The sequence below is a fragment of the Opisthocomus hoazin genome, chromosome Z (assembly GCF_030867145.1).
Source record: "Opisthocomus hoazin isolate bOpiHoa1 chromosome Z, bOpiHoa1.hap1, whole genome shotgun sequence".
Taxonomy (NCBI): Eukaryota; Metazoa; Chordata; class Aves; order Opisthocomiformes; family Opisthocomidae; genus Opisthocomus; species Opisthocomus hoazin.
Window position 1 is genome coordinate 37,288,996 of NC_134454.1, and position 19,778 is coordinate 37,308,773.

A 19,778-nucleotide genomic window follows, 5' to 3' on the forward strand; every position below is an offset into this window, starting at 1 on the left:
ACATTTTTAAATTATGTGAGTAAAACACAACTGTTCTCCTTACTTTCATCTTTAGAGAGGTACATTTCATTGGACAGGATATATGAGTAAATAAAAAGAATTACAGACCTGCTTGGAAGATCTGTGTCACAAGAGACTGAGCAGATTTCTAGAATATACCTTCCTCCTGTAACTGTGAAACAAACTTTAAATGTCACAAAGGGATTTAAATTGTTCTGTATCTTTTATTCACCAATAAAATGAGGTTCTAATGGAGCTTCTATAAATCTAATTGACCATTGTTTGGCATTTACAATAAGAACAAATTAGGATATCAGTGCGTCATCAGAAACTATAAAAACTAAAGGCACACCCAGCTGTCTTGATGTCATTTCTTCTCAAGTGATACTCTCTTGCACCATAGAAACATCTGTTTAATGAACCTGTATTTTTCTGTTTTATTACAATCTTCTGCTAGTGCGAAATAACTACCGTGACCCTACTTCTTCTAATCCTTGTTGAACTTCAAAATCTTATCAAATTTTTGATTATTTTACTTTCAGTTTTCATCAGTCAAATAGTTTGCAAATACATAGCCTTTGAATAAATACAACATACATACATAAATCCAACAGTACTTTTTGAAAATTAACCCACGGCATAAAATTTCAATTTATTGTCCAAAAATTTTGCTTTTAATTGGTTTACATAAAAGAAAACATTTATTTCTGATGCTCTAATGTTAAGTCATTAGAATGCCATGGGAGTTAGAGCTAAATACTAAATGAAAATTTATATTAGTATTCTGACTAAGAACTATTCTGTCATTTACTGTAAACTCAACTATCATTTCTGAGCATACATACTCCATGTTATTCAATACGTACATATATTACTACATACACTGAGAAAGCTGTTAGTAATCTAACTAGGATTAGGACAGGGCTGTACAATTCCTCACTGCTGAAGACAGTAACCTTAGCTACCATGGGTCGCTTTTCAGTGATTTCTTGTGGGCTCAGTTTTGCGGGCACAGACATACCTGCAGAGACAGGTAAGCTGTAACAAACAAAAAGGATAAAAATTACAGTTTTAGTTGACAAAGGATAGGTAAGAATGAATGGCTGTGGAGCAGTGGAAGAAATTAGCAAAGAATGAATAGATGTGGAGTAGTGGAAGAAATTAGCAATATAGATTTAAAAGGCACCTTACATGAAGTGCAAAACCTCCTTTTGCTTTGTTCTTTGTCTGCTTACATACCACCTCCTAATGGTCCAGTAGGCATGGCAGCCTTCCCATCTGTCAATCCCTCCTACTCAACCCACAACACCTCCTGAACACCTCCCTTGCTTTCTCTCCTGACTTTTTTGCACGTTTTAAACTTCGTGTCTTCCTTTCCTTAAACTTCTGTCTCACACTATGACAGTATGTGCTTTTAAATCAACCTTGACATTTGTGCTTGTCCGTTCAGTTTCAGTCCCTTCACATCTTCTTTATTCCACTTCAGCATTCTTCTACAGGCACATGAAAGTGGAGGATTTTTGAATATCTTCTTGAAAAAAGTCCAGACCACTTCCTCTTCTTTCCACAAAAACATTTAAACTCTTCAACACCACCCACTCAGGCTGCCATGGGGTTTAGAGCCGGGACTCTGAAACTATTAGCCTGTGACTGTCCCTGCTGGTTTCAGGGAAACAAAATGGTAGGAAAGAAAATTGGGAGTCCTACATGGGTAGAGAGTATTTTTTTTGTCAGTCTAAAAAAAAGTCTGTGCAGCAGGGAGCACATAGAGGCTCCTCACCTGTTTACCATTTCTTCTAGGGAACAGTAAAGAAGCTTATGCCACCTTTCATAAACCACTTTCCTAATGAAATGGAATTGCACGGTCATCCCTCATAGCTAACTCTGAACAGGTGCTAAATTTCTAACTGGGGGTCACCACTTCAGGAAAGTGATGGTGGGACCCACAGCCATGCTCCAGCAGGACAAGGGCATGGTATAGGGGCAAGCAGACAGCTGCATGTCTGTGGGGCAGGCAGCTCCTGACCTAGTTCAAACTGTCCTACTAAGAAAAAGTTTCACAACTATCTTATTCCTCTTTTTCAGGGACTGGTGAAGTATATTGTTGTTATATATTATCCAAAATATTAAAACAAGCTTTATTTCACCTAAGAGGAGAAAAGTAATTCAAATGTCAAGAATAAAAAACCTACAAACACGGATCTTTCGTTGCTCTTGATTTGCATTTAAACTGGTGAAGCAAAAATATTCTATTACAGAAGTAGAACACTTTGGCTAAAATCTTTCAGGGTAACTGGTAACTGGATAACTCAGTTCCTGAAACCCCAATGTATGTTCATGTTATGAGAAAAAAGCTCATGAGAAAGATGGAACTGTTTCTGTATGAAAAAAATTTCTCAGTGAACTGGGATTCTTCAGCTTAGAAAGTCACTCAAGAGATAAAAGCGAAGGTTGATAAAAGTTAAAACTGTATGGAAAGAACAAGGAAGGTAGGTTTATTCAGCATTTCTCACAGTGGAATAAGGAAGAACCCCAAATCATTACACGACAGCAAACATTGACCAAACCCACAGAAAATTTCTTCTTCCAAAGCCAGCATCTACAGAGGCAAAGGAAGACTGTTGCAGGTGCTGCAGAGGCAAGAAATGCAAACAGATTCAAACAGTAGTAATTAGACAAAATTTTGGAGGATGTATTTCCTGGGTGCTTTACAGATAACAGTCCAGATACAGCCTCTGGGTCAGAAGTCCAAAAACTCATTGTTTCTGGGAAAAGTATAATATACTTTCCTCCTCATTCACTGATTGCTATCAGTAGGGATGGGGTAGACACTAAATTTATTTTCTTTGAACCACTACATTAACACTTATGCACTTTTCAGAAATGCCTCTTGGCTCCACTCGTTTTTACGAAAAAAAAAGTGTCTTGCATTTTGGAAAAAGCACATTTCCAAAACCATAACAATTCTAAGGTTTTGTTTGTTTCATTTATAAAGCGAGCAAGAGTTATTTATTATATCATCACTGACAATGAAGGCAATCACTACATGTTTTTCTGTTTGCTTTCTTGGATGTTTAAAAAAACTTATTAATGGTTTCCAACATGTATACTTGAGAACGAGTATTTATAGACATGCAGGCAAAATATTCAGGCACGTTGAGAATTTTGAAACCTTGAGGGGGGAGGCTTAAAACCAACACTATTTCAGAAAACAGTTAATTACTGAAATCAAAGATAGATAAACCAGAAAACTATATTCACCAATCACATTAATAAGGAAGAAATACTTGTATTTGACTGATGGTGCAACATTAAAATTGCACAAATCTGAAGTGAGCTTAGGTCACTGAAAATCACCAATTCATTTGGTTATCGCACATAATGCTTAAGCTTTCATTCGTGACATCCAGTAGGGGAAAACAAACACTCGTGTGCAGTAACAGCAGAACAGTGTACCAGAAAAAAACACTTTCTTCTTAGAAAGATGTTCTTTCTGTGGTCTGCTTGTAGCCAAGCTGTGGTGGGTTCACCTTAGCTGGCTGCCAGGTACCTACCAAACCACTTTCTCACTCCTCTTCATCAGCAAGACAGTGGCAGAAAAAAAGGTGAAAAGTCTTATGGGTTGAGATAAGGACAAGGAATATCACTCACCAATTACCATCATGGGCAAAAAAGACTCAGCTTGGTGAAAATTGGTTTAATTTGTTGCAAATTAAAAAAAACAGAATGGGATAGTGAGAAACAAAGACATAGACGAGGGACAACCTATGTCACCATGGTCTTCTACAGGGGCTGCAGTGGAATCTCTGCTCCTTCCTTATTCTCTGACCTTGGTTCCCACAGGGCTGTTTCTCTCACATTTTCTCAGTCCTCTCTCCCACAGCTGCTGTGCAGCATCATTTACACTTTCTTAAACATGTTTTTTGCAGAGGGACCACCAGAATGGCTGGTGGACTAAGATTCATCTGAACAGCGGGTCTGTTTTGGAGCCATTTGAAACCATCCAGAACAGTCTGTGTCTGGCATGGGCAGCCCCTGGTCTCTTCTCACAGAGGCTACCCCTGCAGCCCCACCATTGCCCACACCTAAGCACCTAGACCCAATACACAAACTCAGTTACATGTTGTGTTTGCTTTCACATACATGAATATGACAACATAGCTCTAAATACACATCATACCGATTGCTTAAACAACCACCTATCTACAGCAATTGTGTTTCCTTAACACAAGGACTTCATCAGAGTATCTTTTTATCCTGAAGGACAACCACAATAATGTATTTCAGTGTCTCAAATGCATTATTGATCAGAAATGTGGTTTGACAAATACATCTGCTTTCTAAAAGACAACAATTTATTAAAGTATTGGATGAGCTGTCCCATCCAGTTTGTATCCAGGACTAGTGAAAAAATGTCGATGGTTTGCTGCGGGTTGTAGTCAAGAATCAGCAAGAGACTGCTGCAGTGCTGCTCCAGGAAGGCTGCTCCAGGAAGAAGGACAAGCCAGTGCAGCCTCAGAGACACCAAAACTGATAGGCATGGGGGCGGTAACAGATTCCATCAACAGCTCCATGGTCATCAGACAAGGCAATGCAATAACTCATGCCAGGGTCCACCCAGTTGGCTGTTCAGGAACTCTGAGGGACAGGGCTGGGGTCTCACTGCACACAAACAGAGACCTTGTGTCTCCAAGGGGCATCTAAGGACTACGCAGGTCTGTGGGTGCATGCAGCACCCAAACAGATGAAAGCAATGCATTATATGGTTTTGTTCTTTGGATTTGTTATTGCTTTACTGATCTCCTTTCTTGAGATGTGTAATTTAGGTAAGGTTTAATATTCTCAGCTTTGGTCTAATGGAAATGTACCCCAGGCAGAACTTGAAGAGGTGAGGAGATGTAGTGGAAATATAGTCTCATCCTTCTTTTTTTTGTCCCGCTCCTTTTGTACCCAGCTTTTACAGTTTGGCTGAAATAAACAAACATCCATGACTGTAGCAAGTCACACAGAGAACAGTCCAAGGACACTGACTTCTCATCTTGGCACCTGAAGGATGAAGTTACAAGAAGTGGCTACCCACATGTTGAGTGTATGAGACCCTGGATTTCAGTATAAGTTATATTACTGGTCTTTGCATCATACTTGATAAGCTATTTTGCTGCTATGTTTATGTTCATTTTAACTGTTGATCCTTCAAATTATAGGGGTTTTGGACATACTCTACATATAAATCTGCCAGTCTGGGTATGAATCAGCACTTGCACTCCTCTTTTTAAGTATAAAAACAACAACACACTATTGTTAGACGCACTTCTACTTATCTGTAACTTTAGCTAATTTGTTATGAAGGACAAAGAGGAGAAGAAAGGAAGAAGTAACAGTGGACAATTACCTCTCGTTTAATACATTAGGAATAACAAGAGATGTAATAAGGGATGCTCAAGATAAGATCACAACAAAGGGTATTTTCCCTCGTAACAAATTGTTTTGCATATCTACACAGACTCATAGAATAGAATCATAGAATGGTTTGGGTTGGAAAGAACCTTTAAAGATCACTCAGTCCAACCCCCCTGCCATGGGAAGCGACATCTTTCACTAGATGAGGCTGCTCAAAGCCCCATTTAACCTGACCTTGAACATTTCCAGTAATGGAAAATCCACAACTTTTCTGGGCAACCTGTTCCACTGTCTCACCACCCTCATTGTAAAAAATTTATTCCTTCTGTCCAATCTAAATCTACACTTTTTCGGTTTAAAACCATTGCTCTTTCTCCTATCAATACAGGCTCTGATGAAAAGACTTTCTTCGTCTTTCTTGCAAGACGTTTTACAAGAAAGTCAACAATTATACCTGTCTGAAGCCTTCTCTTCCCAGACTGAACAACCCTAAGTAAGTCCTCTTTTTTTAGGTTGAATTCACTAACATCAGTGTACATGCTATGACTGAGATAGGTAGTTTTTTTTGATAAAGACTGACAAGGAGTACACAATCACACGACAAGCAAAACTGAAATACAGAATTCCATGTGTTCTTCTGTAGTAGAGTTTCTCCACTAGGATACATATGCACTGATGCCTATGTTCAACAATTTTAGTGAAACCCTGGTAAAATTGTTATCTGAACAAAATCTTTATGTAATTAAAAAAAAAAAAAAAAGGTAACTTTTTCTTCTTTGGAAGAACATCAAATAGTATGTGCTATTACAATATGTATGGGAAAGATCAACAAAGGCCATTATTTGTTTAGTTTTACTTTGTTTTGTTTTGTTTTGCTTGGTTTTGTTTTGTTTTTTTATTCTAAAAGGTTTGCCCAGCTTTGGGATGGGATTTCTATTTTTTAAAGTCTGTTTTCAGATATCACATTCCATTAGATGTCCCACAAATTAAACTGGGTTAGCATGGCCTTTGGATATCAGTTAATATTTTCATGTCATGGATAAAGAGGTTTAATTCATGGTTATTTGTGCTTAAGGAGCTTAAAGGAGAACTGACAGTGGAAATATGATTCCTCTTCCACACCATTCACAGATAACATTCAGTCTAAGTCCTGTAAGAAAAACTGTCCTAGCAACCACAAGGTTATCTTGCTAAAGGTGAGTGGCAGCTCACATGCACCCAGATCTGCACCCTAAGTCAAGACAACTCAAGTTTAGCCTTACAAAACTATGTAATGTTATGCAGTGTCTGTGCTCCACACCAGGCAGTGCCGGAGACCTGAAAATCAACATTGTTTTGGGGTTCAGAAAAAAGATTCCACAGACCCAAAAAACTGAAAGTGGCAGAATTGTTTTAAAATTACTGAAAGCTCTCATGGATGCAGACAAACAAAAAGTAAATGTGATCCTTCAGTTTCCTGTCCATCTAGAGTTTTTACTTGATCCAGTAGTCCAGGGCTCAAATCCCTGCAGGTGCAGGTTCACCAGAACTTGTGCCTTAGGTTTTCAGACTGGCCAAAGTTGTATTAACATTGCAGTTGTCATCTAAACATCAGATACCTTGAATTCAGGCTTTGCAGTTGCCTCATGAAGTTTTACATCATTATCCAGTAATTTACTTTAAAGAAGGTGCTGACCTCATCTTCTCACAGAAAACCTGACAGTAAGATGAGCACAACAGAGTTTAGTAGGCGTCATTGTTGGCTGCTTTCCTTGTCACACAGCCTTCTAAGAGGGTTCAAGTGGCAAGTTTGTCACAAATATGACCGCAGTGTCACTGCTCATCTTTTGTATAAAAGGTAAAGAAAATAGGTTTTTAAAGTATAATGACAACATAAAAAGAGAGATATGGGAAAGAAAATAGAAGGAAAAGTTTGGAAGAGAGCAAGAACTAGTCTGTGAATTGACACCAGCAGGCAAATATTTGTCCCCTGCAGCACCCAGAGGATTGCACTGTCACACAGACACGCTCACCTCTTAACTGCCCCAGGCTTCCTCCAGGACTGCAGCTGACTACCTGAGAGCTAACTCCTGTGCTTTATGCAACCTTGCAATCAGTACAGTAGATGAAACAGATGTAAGAGATTTAATCTCCACTTGAAGCATAGAAGAAAAACTTTGTAGCTTTGCTCATAACACAGCCATCTGACCATGCCTGGCATTCATCAGACTCACAGAAGATGGTTTTTTTACGTGATTGCAGCAGAGGAGACGTGAGGAATCCACTGCAGCACACAGAAGTATCACACTCATGGACAAAGCAGAAATACATTTAGCAGTTGACAGACCACTTGGAAAAAATGCAAGAAATATTACCAGTACTCCTCTGGTTTGGGCAACTGAATGTACAAATAGTAAATTGCCATTGGACTATTTGAAGAAAAGCAATGAAAGTGAGTATTTAATTTGTTTATTGACAAAATTTGTTTATCATATACATGGAGAGCGGAAAAGAAATTTACCCAAGATCCAAATAAATTTGCAATGAAGTGGAAAGACCTGTTTTAAATTCCAGAGGAATTTCTCATTCTTAAAGCTCTGCTGTCAGTATTAGTGGTATTGTTACTGTGGTATACTTGTGAAGACGTAATACTAAGAACACTAGTACAGACAGTATTTATTGCTATAGAATATCCTGAAACCAGAATGTAAAGCAAAAGCTCAAGCAGAACTATCCATTAAAACTCTTGAGAATTTCTCATTAAACAACAGTGAGAGAATATGATTCTTTAAATTCATTAATAATATGTCAGAGAGATGTTTGTGTTTTTCTTAATGCTTTAGTAATCTCTAATAAAGATTAGGAATCCCTTTCAGTCTTTCCTTGTACACCATACAGACATTAACTTTCAACCACTTTATTTCCCCTCATACTGGTTGAAGGTTTAATACGCAAATAATGTTTTTCTATTATATAAGCAGTGGTGACTGCTTCCAAATCAATTGTAAATGTTATGTAATCCTTCTTAAAAAGTCAAATCAAATTATTGGTAAGAATATTAATGAATTGTATTTCTGCAGAGAGTGAAATAAGTCCTGTAGCTATTTTCTCAAATGAGTAAGATGGAGGGAAAAGGTAAAATAATTTAGTAGAAGAAAAATGTTTAAATATTTAATGCATAACAACAAGTAAGAAAACTGTCGATCAAAACAAGGTCAGCTATGTGCGTTGTTGAAAAGGCTCACATTTATGATGCTCTTCTGAGGTAATTTGGCTGGATACTGAGATAGTTGAAGTCTGTTACAGCTAGATTCGCAAAAATTTGACGGTCTTAGAAACTGCACTCTTAAATTTAAATATTTTTTGTGATTTCTGAGGTCTTGTATTATGGAATTAATATTTTGTAAATTTCTCAGTGACAGTATTTGACTGGTACATTCTGATTATAACTCATGAATTCAAGGAGTTGTATCCTGAGGTATAACTTAATTTAGGAACTTTTAAAATAAAGTATAACCAACCTCTTAAGGATTTGGTTTGAGCGATGAAACTTAAACAGACTCCTAAAGCAATACTAAGTCTGTGTGTGTTCCCTTCAAGAATATCTTCAAGTACATACTACATGTTAACTGGTGGCTACTCAGAAAGGTGTTTAAACGCCAGAGGCCATCATTGAGTGCCCAAGAATAATTTTGAGAGGAAAGGATTTAAATAGATTCATGTTGCAATCAGTAGCTACCACTTATTTCTACTGTTCATTGCAAACTAGTTTGGATTCAGCTTTGCAAGTAAGTTGCTTTTGCATTTGGAAGTGGACAGGAGGAGGGAACTGAACTCTCACTCATGAAACTCCCAGTGCTGCACAGCTTAAAATTTGAACGAGAGCATTCATTCTTCTTCCTGTGCTTTTACTATTTTTCTAAGAAAGACTAATCCGACGGAGATCAGTGTGTTCTATGACTTGTGTTTAGCCTTTCTCTTGTGAACTGGACTGGAAACACAGTAAAGAGGGTAAGTGACAAATGAGGATAAGGTGGTTATGAAGCAAAGAACAATTTTGGAGCTCATAGTTTTCTTCTATGTAAGTAAAGGAAAAAATAATGTGACTAGATAGGGTGAGTAATTTAAAATGTTGACTGGAAATACTTTCTACTGGAGTTCAGCTGCTTATTCCATATTGGAAAAGTGATTATGTCTGTTTTCATTGGAAGAATTTCCATGGTGCCATGGCTTAAAGCAAGGCAGCAATAAAGTAAGTGACAGATCCTCCCTATTAACCCCCACTCTCCCACCAGAGGAAGGGAAAAGGAGGAAAAAGGAGAGAGACTTACAACTTGAATATAAAACCAGCTTTACTAATAGCACTAAGAACACTAATAATATTAATAAAAAGAGAAATAAATCAAAATATACAAAACCAATACTGAGTTTCACAGAGCTGGCATCCTGCCAGCAGCTGCCAGGCAGCACCAGGCAGTCCTGGACTGGCCTCGCCTGTAGATGGGTGCTGGACTCAGGAATGCACAGATTGGAAACTGGATCAGGATCACAAGTAGAACAACAAGCAGGGTTCTCTTCAGAAGGCAGCCATGGATGAAGAATGTGAGACCCTTGTGATCTCCCAGCTTTAAAATGAGTATGATGCGCATGGCATGGAATACCTAGTTCGTCAATATCGGGTCACCTGTCCTGTCCGCTCCTCCCCACAGGTACAACCTTTTCCAACCCCTCAGTTTTGGGACCGACGAGATCTGTCATTGACCTTGACTGCTACAGTGATAATTATAAACAGGGGCTTTTTTCTGCATTTCTTTCCTACCATTACCTCAGTGTAACTGTAAACATTAGGTGTTATCAGCTTTGGAGTTGACAGTGTCTATAAAACATGCAGCCAGCTTCAGAAAAACGCAGTTACTTGGAAGAACTTCGCTGTAAGGAAGATTCTCTAAAAGAGAATCGGTTTTGTTTTAACCAAAACCAAGATACATGGATTTTCAGAGACTTTTCTCCATCTGTGCTTCTGTGTTAGCTTTTATCTACCTTAATCCCCTTCAGAAGTATGTTCTGAGTGCCTCATTTCCAGCACGGCGCTCTATTTTGTGCCTAGCAATTTTATCTGCCTACTTTTGATAATTTCTTTTTAAAAATGAGTCTGATTTTTATGGTTTTAATTAATTTGACTGACAATATTTTCTTTTTCTTTTTTTCACTTTACGGTATCTTTAGAAATCTGCGTGTTAGATCACTTTGTATTAATAGACAAGATATTGAAAGCTCATAAAGATAGTAGCTTCTCCTTCTTTATATATATAATATCGCTTTAGGAATTAATTCAAAAATCACCTAATTCCTTGAGGTCAAATGAATAAATACAGTGCAAATGTAAGATGCAAAGTAATCTAAAGGTAGCACAACTGAGCATGAATTTCAATAAAGCCTAAGAAAATTTTCTATTACGAGGAATTTGTGGATTGTATAATGCATACATGACAGGGTAACATCACTTACTTTAGGATACAGCTTTCAACAGAGACTGAAGTTAAAACACAGAAGGAAAGCTGTGCTCTTCTAAAAATCAAAAATATACCATATAATAAACAGAGCTTTCTGCACTTTTCCCCACAGAATTTTGATTCCTGTGATCAAATAGGAAATTCAGTTTAAATCTGGGGAGCTATCAGGTGGCTAACTATGGCCTTTAACATGTCAGTACTTAAAGAAATGTCTTCTCATTTTACTTTCTTTTTCTCCCTACATATCTTAGAATCAAAGAATAGAATTATCTACATCAAAAAAATCCCTTAAGATCATGGAGCCCAACCATAAACTTAACACTGCCAGGCTGTCACCAATGAGTGGTTAGGTCGCTTAAATGGTCTCTCAAAGGTTTTCGCAAGAAAAGATTTTACTGAAAATTTAGAAAATGTGATCTTACAAACTTCATTGGCAAGGTTCATTCTACTATGTTTTAAATCAATTGAATACAATATCAAAATGGGTTTTGTATGGAAAATGATTTGTACAGAGTGCAATAAAATGTAAGGGGATAGGGAGACACCAGGTTTGGATGGGACCCCCTTGTTTTCTAAACTCTTTCTCAGAAAGCAGCCTAGATGTGGCTGGATCCAGAACTGGCCTTGGACTACAACTTATGTCTAAGGAATATGTTTGTGTGTCCACAGTGTAAAGAGAGAGAGAATCACAGAAATTAAGCAGCTATTCATCAAAGGTTACCTTAACATTTACTAAGTGATTAAGGTGAATTTGCTATTACAATCACAGTAAAGAATGTTATGTTTTGAACCGATTCACATGCACACACATTCACTCAAAAATTCCCCTCAAGCTCAGTGAAATACTCAAGTGATTTCTCAACGGGCAAAGATTGACTCTCAGGGAGATCAGCCCAGGTGATGCTGACAGAGTTTGAGATACTCTGAGAAGTGTCCCACTCAGAGGGTGTTACTGGGTGCAGTCTGCTGCAGACCAAAAGAGCACAAAGGGCCTTCCTCAGTACTGCTGTCTATAGGGTTTCAAGATGCTTGACTTTTGGCATTAGTATTTTTCCCTCCTGTTCAAATCCACATGATGTAATCCTGATGTTTAGACAGTAACTATACAATTCCAGTACCATCCAAAATGTGAAGTTCTGCAGGCAGGTATAACTGCAGGCACCAGTGGTTCCAGGTGCGATCAGGGGATACCTGATCAACCCAACTCACTGCTCTCGTACAAAGACAAGGAAAGTGCCAAATTGTCCCAGTTCACTGCCCTCATTCAGGGACATGAGAAATGGCTAGTCACACTGTTGTGGGTTTGTGTGCAAGGTTTGTTATCAGGGGAGGCTATAGGGGTGGCTTCTATGAGAAGCTGTGAGAAGCTTCCCACGTGTCTGATAAAGCCAGTGCCAGCTGACTGTAAGACGGACCCTCCATTGGCCAAGGCTAAGCCAGTCAGCTATGGTGGTAGTGCCTCTGTGATAACATATTTAAGTAGGGGAAGAAAAAACTGCAGGGAGATGGCAGTCAAGAGAGAGGAGTAAGAAAATGTGAGAGAAACAACCCTGCAGACACCCAGGTCAGTGAAGAAGGAGGGGGAGGAGGCTCCTGAAATGTTTGTGCTGAGACTATTCCCTTGCAGCTTGTGATGAAGATGATGGTGAGGCAGGTTGTCCCCACGCAGTCCATGGAGGTCCACGGTGGAGCAGATATCCACCTGTAGACCATGGAAGGGACCCCACTCCAGATCAGGTGGATGCCTGAATGAAGCTGTGACCCCTGCAAGCACCTGCAGACCTGTGGAGAGATGAGCCCACGCCAGAGCAGGTTTGCTGGCAGGGCTTGTGACCCTGGGGGGGACCCACATTGGAGCGCCTGTTCCTGAAGGCCTGCACCCTGCGGGAAGGATCCACACTGGGGCAGTTCGTGAAGAGCTGCAGCCCGTGTGAAGGACTCACGTTGGAGAAGTTTGTGGAGAACTGTCTCCCATGTGAGGGACACCACACTGGAACAGGGGAAGAGTGTGAGGAATCTTCCCCCTGAGGAGGAAGGAGAGGCAGAGACAACATGTGACAAACTGACCGTAGCCCCCATTCCCCATCCCCCTGCACCGCTCAGGGGTGAGTTAGAGAAACAGGAGTGAAACTGAGCCTGGGAAGAAGGGAGGGGTGGGGGGAAGATGTTTTAAAATCTAGTTTTATTTCTCATTATCCTACTCTGATTTGATTGGTGATGAATTAAACTCCCTTTTCTCCCCAGGTTCAGTCTGTTTTGTCCATGACAGTAATTGGTGAGTGATCTCTCCCTGTCCTTATCTTGACCCTCGAGCCTTTCGTCATATTTGCTCTCCCCTGTCCAGTTGAGGAGGGGGAGTGATAGAGCAGTTTTAGTGGGCACCTGAAATTTATCCAGGCGAAATCAAAACACGCATCAGCTATCCACTCTTTCAATGCAAGCAAGAATACAACGCTGGCTAATTTTGGCGCACCAGGTATGACCAGTCATACCAGGTATATTTTCTTGTAGGGTTAGCAAGAATATAATGCCAGCTGGTTTTGGGATAGCCAGGTGTGAGGGTGGGGAGGGTATTGCAATACCACACAAGTCCACCATTATACCACATCACCAGTGCTGAGTACAATGGCACCATCACCTCCCTACTCCTGCTAAGCCCACTATTCCTGATACCAGCCAAGATGTCTTTGGCCCGCTTGGCCACCTGGTCATACTGCTGGCTTATATTCAGGTGGCTGTTGACCAACACCCCCAGGTCCTTTTCTGCTTGGCAGATCTCCAGCCATGCTTTCCCAAGCTTATAGTGTTACATGGGGTTACATGGGTGACCAGAGTGCAGGACTCTGCATTTAGCCTTGTTGAATCTCATACAGCTGGCATCAGACCATCAATCCACACTGTCCAGATCCCTCTGCAGAGCCTTCCTAACCTCAATCAGATCGATAATCCTGCCCTATTTGTTGTGATCTACAAATTGAGTGTGCACTCAATCACCTCATCCAAAACTTTGATAAAGATATTAACCAGAACTGGCCCCATACAATTAAGTTCTAACATGGTAGCGGCAAACAATTTAAATAATCCTTAACTAGCTAGTGGCTGAAGAATCTAAAGTTCTATGCTGGTCCGCAGTGAAAAACTTGAGCTCGTTATAAGGGATATTTGACAAGACAGTACATTAGCTTTGTTGCATATTTTCTCATGGTAAGATTAAATATTCTTGGTTTAGAAATAGAGGTTCTGAACGGTAATGTTCATCTATTTGACACCGATCTGGTGTTCAAGATCTTTATTCTAAAATACTTGCTCATCAATTTACATGGTACAGCTAGATTTCCTCACAGAGATTCAAGTTCACGCTCTAACTGGAGTATTTGATGGAAACTATAATATTTGAGCTAGCAAGGTTTACGATTTTTTAAATTTCTGTTAATTTTTTCTTGCCTATGAGAAATACTGCTGAAATAGAATCATTTTCCTGAGTAAGAACTCAGGAATATGAAAGATGGACAATCTAACCATTAATGTTGAACAATTTAAAATCAGAGTATTATGAGGAAATCCCCATAAGTGCCTAATGAAAAAGTTATTTCAGCATCTTATCCTCTTATGACACCTTGAGATTACTTGAGGATTAAATAACATCTATCTCGTTACGGACATATTTCTTGTAGTATATGGACATATGGATACTTTCATTACTAAATACGACCATATTATTGCTAATTTGAGTATGTTAAGGTGCTTAAAGGTCCATTAACCAGCAGCTAATTTTTCCCAAACTCTTCAAGTGACTAATAATCACCTTATGGTCTAGTAGAAAAGAAGGGGAGAAATGAGGTAGATAGAGAGAAGAAATGTGTTAGTATTCTACTAAGCAACCATTTAGCATTTACATTCAACTCTGAACATACTAAATTTTCTGTTACTGAAGGTTCATTAATTCATGTCGGTGTGAAATACCAAGGCAGTTTGTGTGTCTGGACACTTCTTTAATTCCAAGTCCCTAAAATAACCTTGAAAGGAAGTCATAGTCTGCAAATAATGACTACTTCTACTTAATGTAGAGAGTATGTAATTAAACAAACTTCTTGAAAGTTTATAGTCACAACTGTGTAGGAGCACTGTCATAGTTAAGTGCTGAAAAATCAGAAAGACCTAGAGTTACATTCATCTACATTATATACAGCTCTCACCATTTTTCTTTTTTTGCTTTCAGTTGCAAATGCTTTTACTAATAAAACGGAAGGACATAATAATGGGTTCTCCCCCAAAACATAGCTCACCAGTCAGAATTTTGGCATGCTGCATTTCACTCGTGTATTTAAAATCAATTGAATGTATGCAAGATTTAAACATTTACTGTAGAAACTTTTCTCTCAATAAATTAATTGCTGTGAAAAGCTTCTAATTTTTCCACAGCTTTTAAAATCTGTAAAAAAAAGACACTTTAAAAAACCCCTGTGCTATCTGTGTCTTCTTTATTTGTACAGTAAATCTAAAATTCTTAGGGACATTTTTGTTGCCCCATTCTCTTCTATGAAGTGAATACTTCAGAATCGTATGTCTTCCATTATAGAATTACTATTCTTTAATTAAACTGGAAATGAAGTTTGGTGTTATGAAGTGACAAAGGACACTAGCCTACAGAGGGGAGTGGAAACTTTACAGGTAAAAACCGCTGTTTCTATGACATACCGCAACACTGTCCATTAGCAAAATTTCGGGCTTCTGTACAGTTGCCAAACTGCATACCTCAACCAACAGACTGTATTTAACACACAGGATTAATCGAACATTCTTTCCAATCAGATCTAATTTCATGTAGCATGATCTTTTTGTAACATGTGTTGGGTTGAATGCCCTGTGTGATTTTTTTTCCTTTCATTTATATTTTGGGATTACACCAAATAGGTTTTTTCTTTTATTATTCACTAATGTTGTGTGATTTTACAAACTGAAAACCAAAGATATGATTAACCTAGAAAATGATTCAGATGCAGCTCCGTTCATTCAGAAAGATGTAATGAAAGAGATTCAGCTGTATGTAAATATGAATACTTTTTGACAGATGGAAGAAATATTGAAATAATCAAGAAAGATTTGTCTTAGCAGAACCCATTTTGAAAAAATTCTGCAATGATTTCAGGATGTCTCCCATATTTTCCAGACTTTCACAGAAATAGATTTTAGTTTTAATTTTACATTTAAGCATGATAAGAAGTATGAATTTAAGATAAGAAGGATGAACTTAAGATACGAAGTAGGTTTTCATAGTGTGACAAGCTATGTTGTGCTTCTCCTCCTAGAGCTGATACCCTTCACCCCCCATTCCCTCTCAGCTGTTGTTGGATTGTGTACCTGAGATCAAGAAGGAGCTGTTGTACCTTGCTTCCAAATGGAAGTCACGAATCATGTTTCTCTCTCCTCTCCTTAATGACAACCTGAAGACGCTCAGGAAGGATTACCACATGGAAGCATCTCTTCTTTGGTTTCTTTTCTTAAACTGATAAAGGTCTTGCATAGCTCATTTAACTATCCTTGATATGAGAAATTCTAGGGATCAAAATCCTTCCCTACCACGTGGAATTAAATACTACATCTTGGTTTTTAAATCCCATTGTCTTAGTTAATTTCTTACATAACGTTAACCTCATTTTACAATAGGTTTTGCCTGTAGTTTTCATTCCCTACAGTCAAGACAATAATCATCCCCGTCAAAAAAGACTCAGGTGGGAAAGTAAATGCCGGGTGGATTATTGCAGGAGATACAGCACCTCCTCTGCATTATTAATAGAGATCTGCTCAGAGAGGACACTTGTTTGACAATTCCATGTAATGAATTATTGCTTTAATATTTATGGCCCTCCCTTTTCCTCCTTGTGTGAGATTTAATGACCCATTTAATATGTTTGTAATTCCTTATACAATATTAGAAATCTGCTTCATAAGTGTCTTTCTTTGCACTGATTATTTAAAATTTGGAACACAAGATGGCTTTGCTCATCTGAGATTACTGCGTGCAGATTAACTATTTGTAAACCAGAGAAGTTACTTGGGAGAGGAATAATTACAAATCTTTGGGCTAAAACCAGCTGATGAATAAGCATTAAGACTATATGTTATTTAATAGGAATTGTTCAGACTCACAGTGAAGTTAGTGATGGCTATGGGTCCTGAACAACTGTCCCTTTTTTTGGTTTTACTTGTGTAGTACAGACAGCCTTATGATTTGTGAATGAACAACATTTACAGGAGAAAGACAGTCTAAGTTGTGACTGTCTATGGCAACTACGGAGACTGAGAAAACCTGTCACTGTAAACATCAGCAAGTAAACTACAGGATAAGCTGTGTGGAGTATGAACAACAAAAAAACTGAATGTACCATAAACTCTGAAAAGAGGTGGAATCTGTCAGAATCAGATAATAATTTAGGTTGGAAGAGACTTCTGGATATCCGTGGACCAATCTCTCACTCAAAATTGTGTAAGCTGAGATCTAGCTGCCCAGAGCCTTGTCCAATCAAGATTTTATTCCTCATATATAGTCAGAATCTCCTTTACTGAACTTTCTCTCTCTTGCATCTTGTTGTGTCATGGCGTGACTCTAAGGAGTTGTATAAAAGTCTGGTAAGATATGCTACAGCAGGAACCATTTGTGGATATGTTGCACTGCAATGCAGGAGTCAGGCCAGGATGCGTACAATAATGTCACTCTAACCTAGTGATATTCCATCTTTCTGAATATTGTATCTGCTACGGGTGGAATAATCCTCTTTGGCCTTAGTGTCAGAATACAACAGAGGCACATTCTGTTTTGTGCTAGACACAGACCTGTGTTTTATTTATAGTTAAGAAGGCAGAGTTACAGAGTAACTTAAAAGCTTAACAAATTTCCTGCTTGTGCCAAGCTAAGGAGTGGAGTTGCAGTATGTGAAGTTGTGCTTGGAAGGTATTATTTGTATTTATTGTTCTGGTTAGAAATTTAGCTGCCAGTTATTCTAGGTAGAATCTCATAGATGGGATTTCTTCTCAAGTCAGGCTCAAAAGCAACCTGAAGTATAATGTACTCCGAAATAACCTCTGTGATTTTCTGTTTTGACTCAGTCCATTTCCATCTTTTGATGTTTTAATCTTAAGAGGTTGGCTGCAGAACATTTTGTTTTCTTTTTTCGTTTGAGTATGGCAAGAGATAGACTTGGAGAAGAACTGCTGATACTTTGTGGTGTTAAGAAGTCTGTCATCTTAGAGTATGTAAGAGGTTGAAGTATGGGGCTGGATGAGCAGACTGTGAGGTGGACTGAAAACTGACTGAACAACCAGGCCCAAAGGGTGATGATGAGAGGAACAAAGTCTAGTTGGAGGCCAGCAACTAGCAGTGTACCCCAGGGGTCTGTACTGGGTCCAATGCTGTTTAACATTTTCACTGATTATTTGGATGAATATGCAGAATGTACCCTCAGGAAGTTTACAGGTGACACAAAACTGGAAGCAGTAGCTGATACACCAGAGGGTTGTGCTGCCAATCAGAGGTACCTGCACAGGCTGGATAAACAGGCTGACAGGAAGCTTGTGAGGTTTAACAAGTGCAAGCACAAAGTCCTGGACCTGGGGAGGAACAACTTCAGTCACCAGTATATCCTCGGGATGGTCCAGGTGGAAAGCAGCTTGGTAGGAAAGGGTCTGGGGGTCCCGGTGGACACCAAGTTGAACAGGAGCCAGCAGTTTGTCCTCGCTGCAATGAAAGGTAATGGTATCCTGCGCTGCATTAAGAGCAGTATCATTAACAGGTAGAGGGAGGTGATTCCTCTCCTCCTCTCAACACTGGTGAGGTCACCCCTGGAGTACTGTGTCCAGCTCTGGACTTGCCAGAGTAAGAGAGACATTGACGTACTGGAGGGAGTCTAACAAAGCGCCAAGAAGATTCTGAAGAGACTAGAGCATCTCTCCGATGACGGAAGGCTATCAGAAACACTGATCAGTCTGGAGAAACGCAGACTAGGGAGAATCTTTGCAATGTATACAAATATCTGCAGGGAAGGTGAAAAGAAGACAGTTCCAGGCTCTTTCTACTGATGCCCAGCAATAGAACAAGAGGCAAGGGTCACAAACTGAAACACAGGAGGCTGCTCCTAGCATCAGGAATCACTTTTTTACTGTGAGGGTGACCAAGCACTTGCACAGGTTGATCAGACAGGCTTTGGAGTCTCTATCCTTGAAGGTATTCAAAAGATGTCAGTAACTAGCTTTACGTGGACATGCTCAAGAGGAAGAGTTGGACAAAATCACCTCCAGCTGTACCTTCCAAACCCAACCATTCTGTGATTCTGTGAAAGCAGTACATAAACCAGCAAGAAGAACAAGGTCACCGAAGAATTACAATGGTCCTGGGTTGCAGAAGGGTGAATAGACACAAATGAAGTCTATGAGCATTTCATTTTCAGCACAAGAGAAGCAGTCTTCCAAAATCTAACCTTGATGGACAGCTCTTATCAGATGTGCTGTTGATGATATCTCCTTATCTACTAAGGTTCAAAGAAGTAATCTGAATTAACTGAAAAACGAGCTATGACAAATTATACATTATGGGATCATTAGTATATAGAATCATAGAATCATTGATTTTGGAAAAGACCCTTAAGATCATTGAATGCAACTGTTGAACTAGCACTACCAAGTCAAATGTTTCACTCCGCAGAGAAACAGAAAATTAAAAGACACTGCCTTCAAATGCCTGAGGCACTTATGAATGCCACCATAAAATAAATCCAGAAGACTGTTTCTCTTTACTGTTAATAGTAATTGTGTAGGTTTTGTATAATGTTTAGTTTTCAATTTTGGTCTTTTGTGATCACTTTTGGTGTTTCCGTATCTTTGGTTGATTAG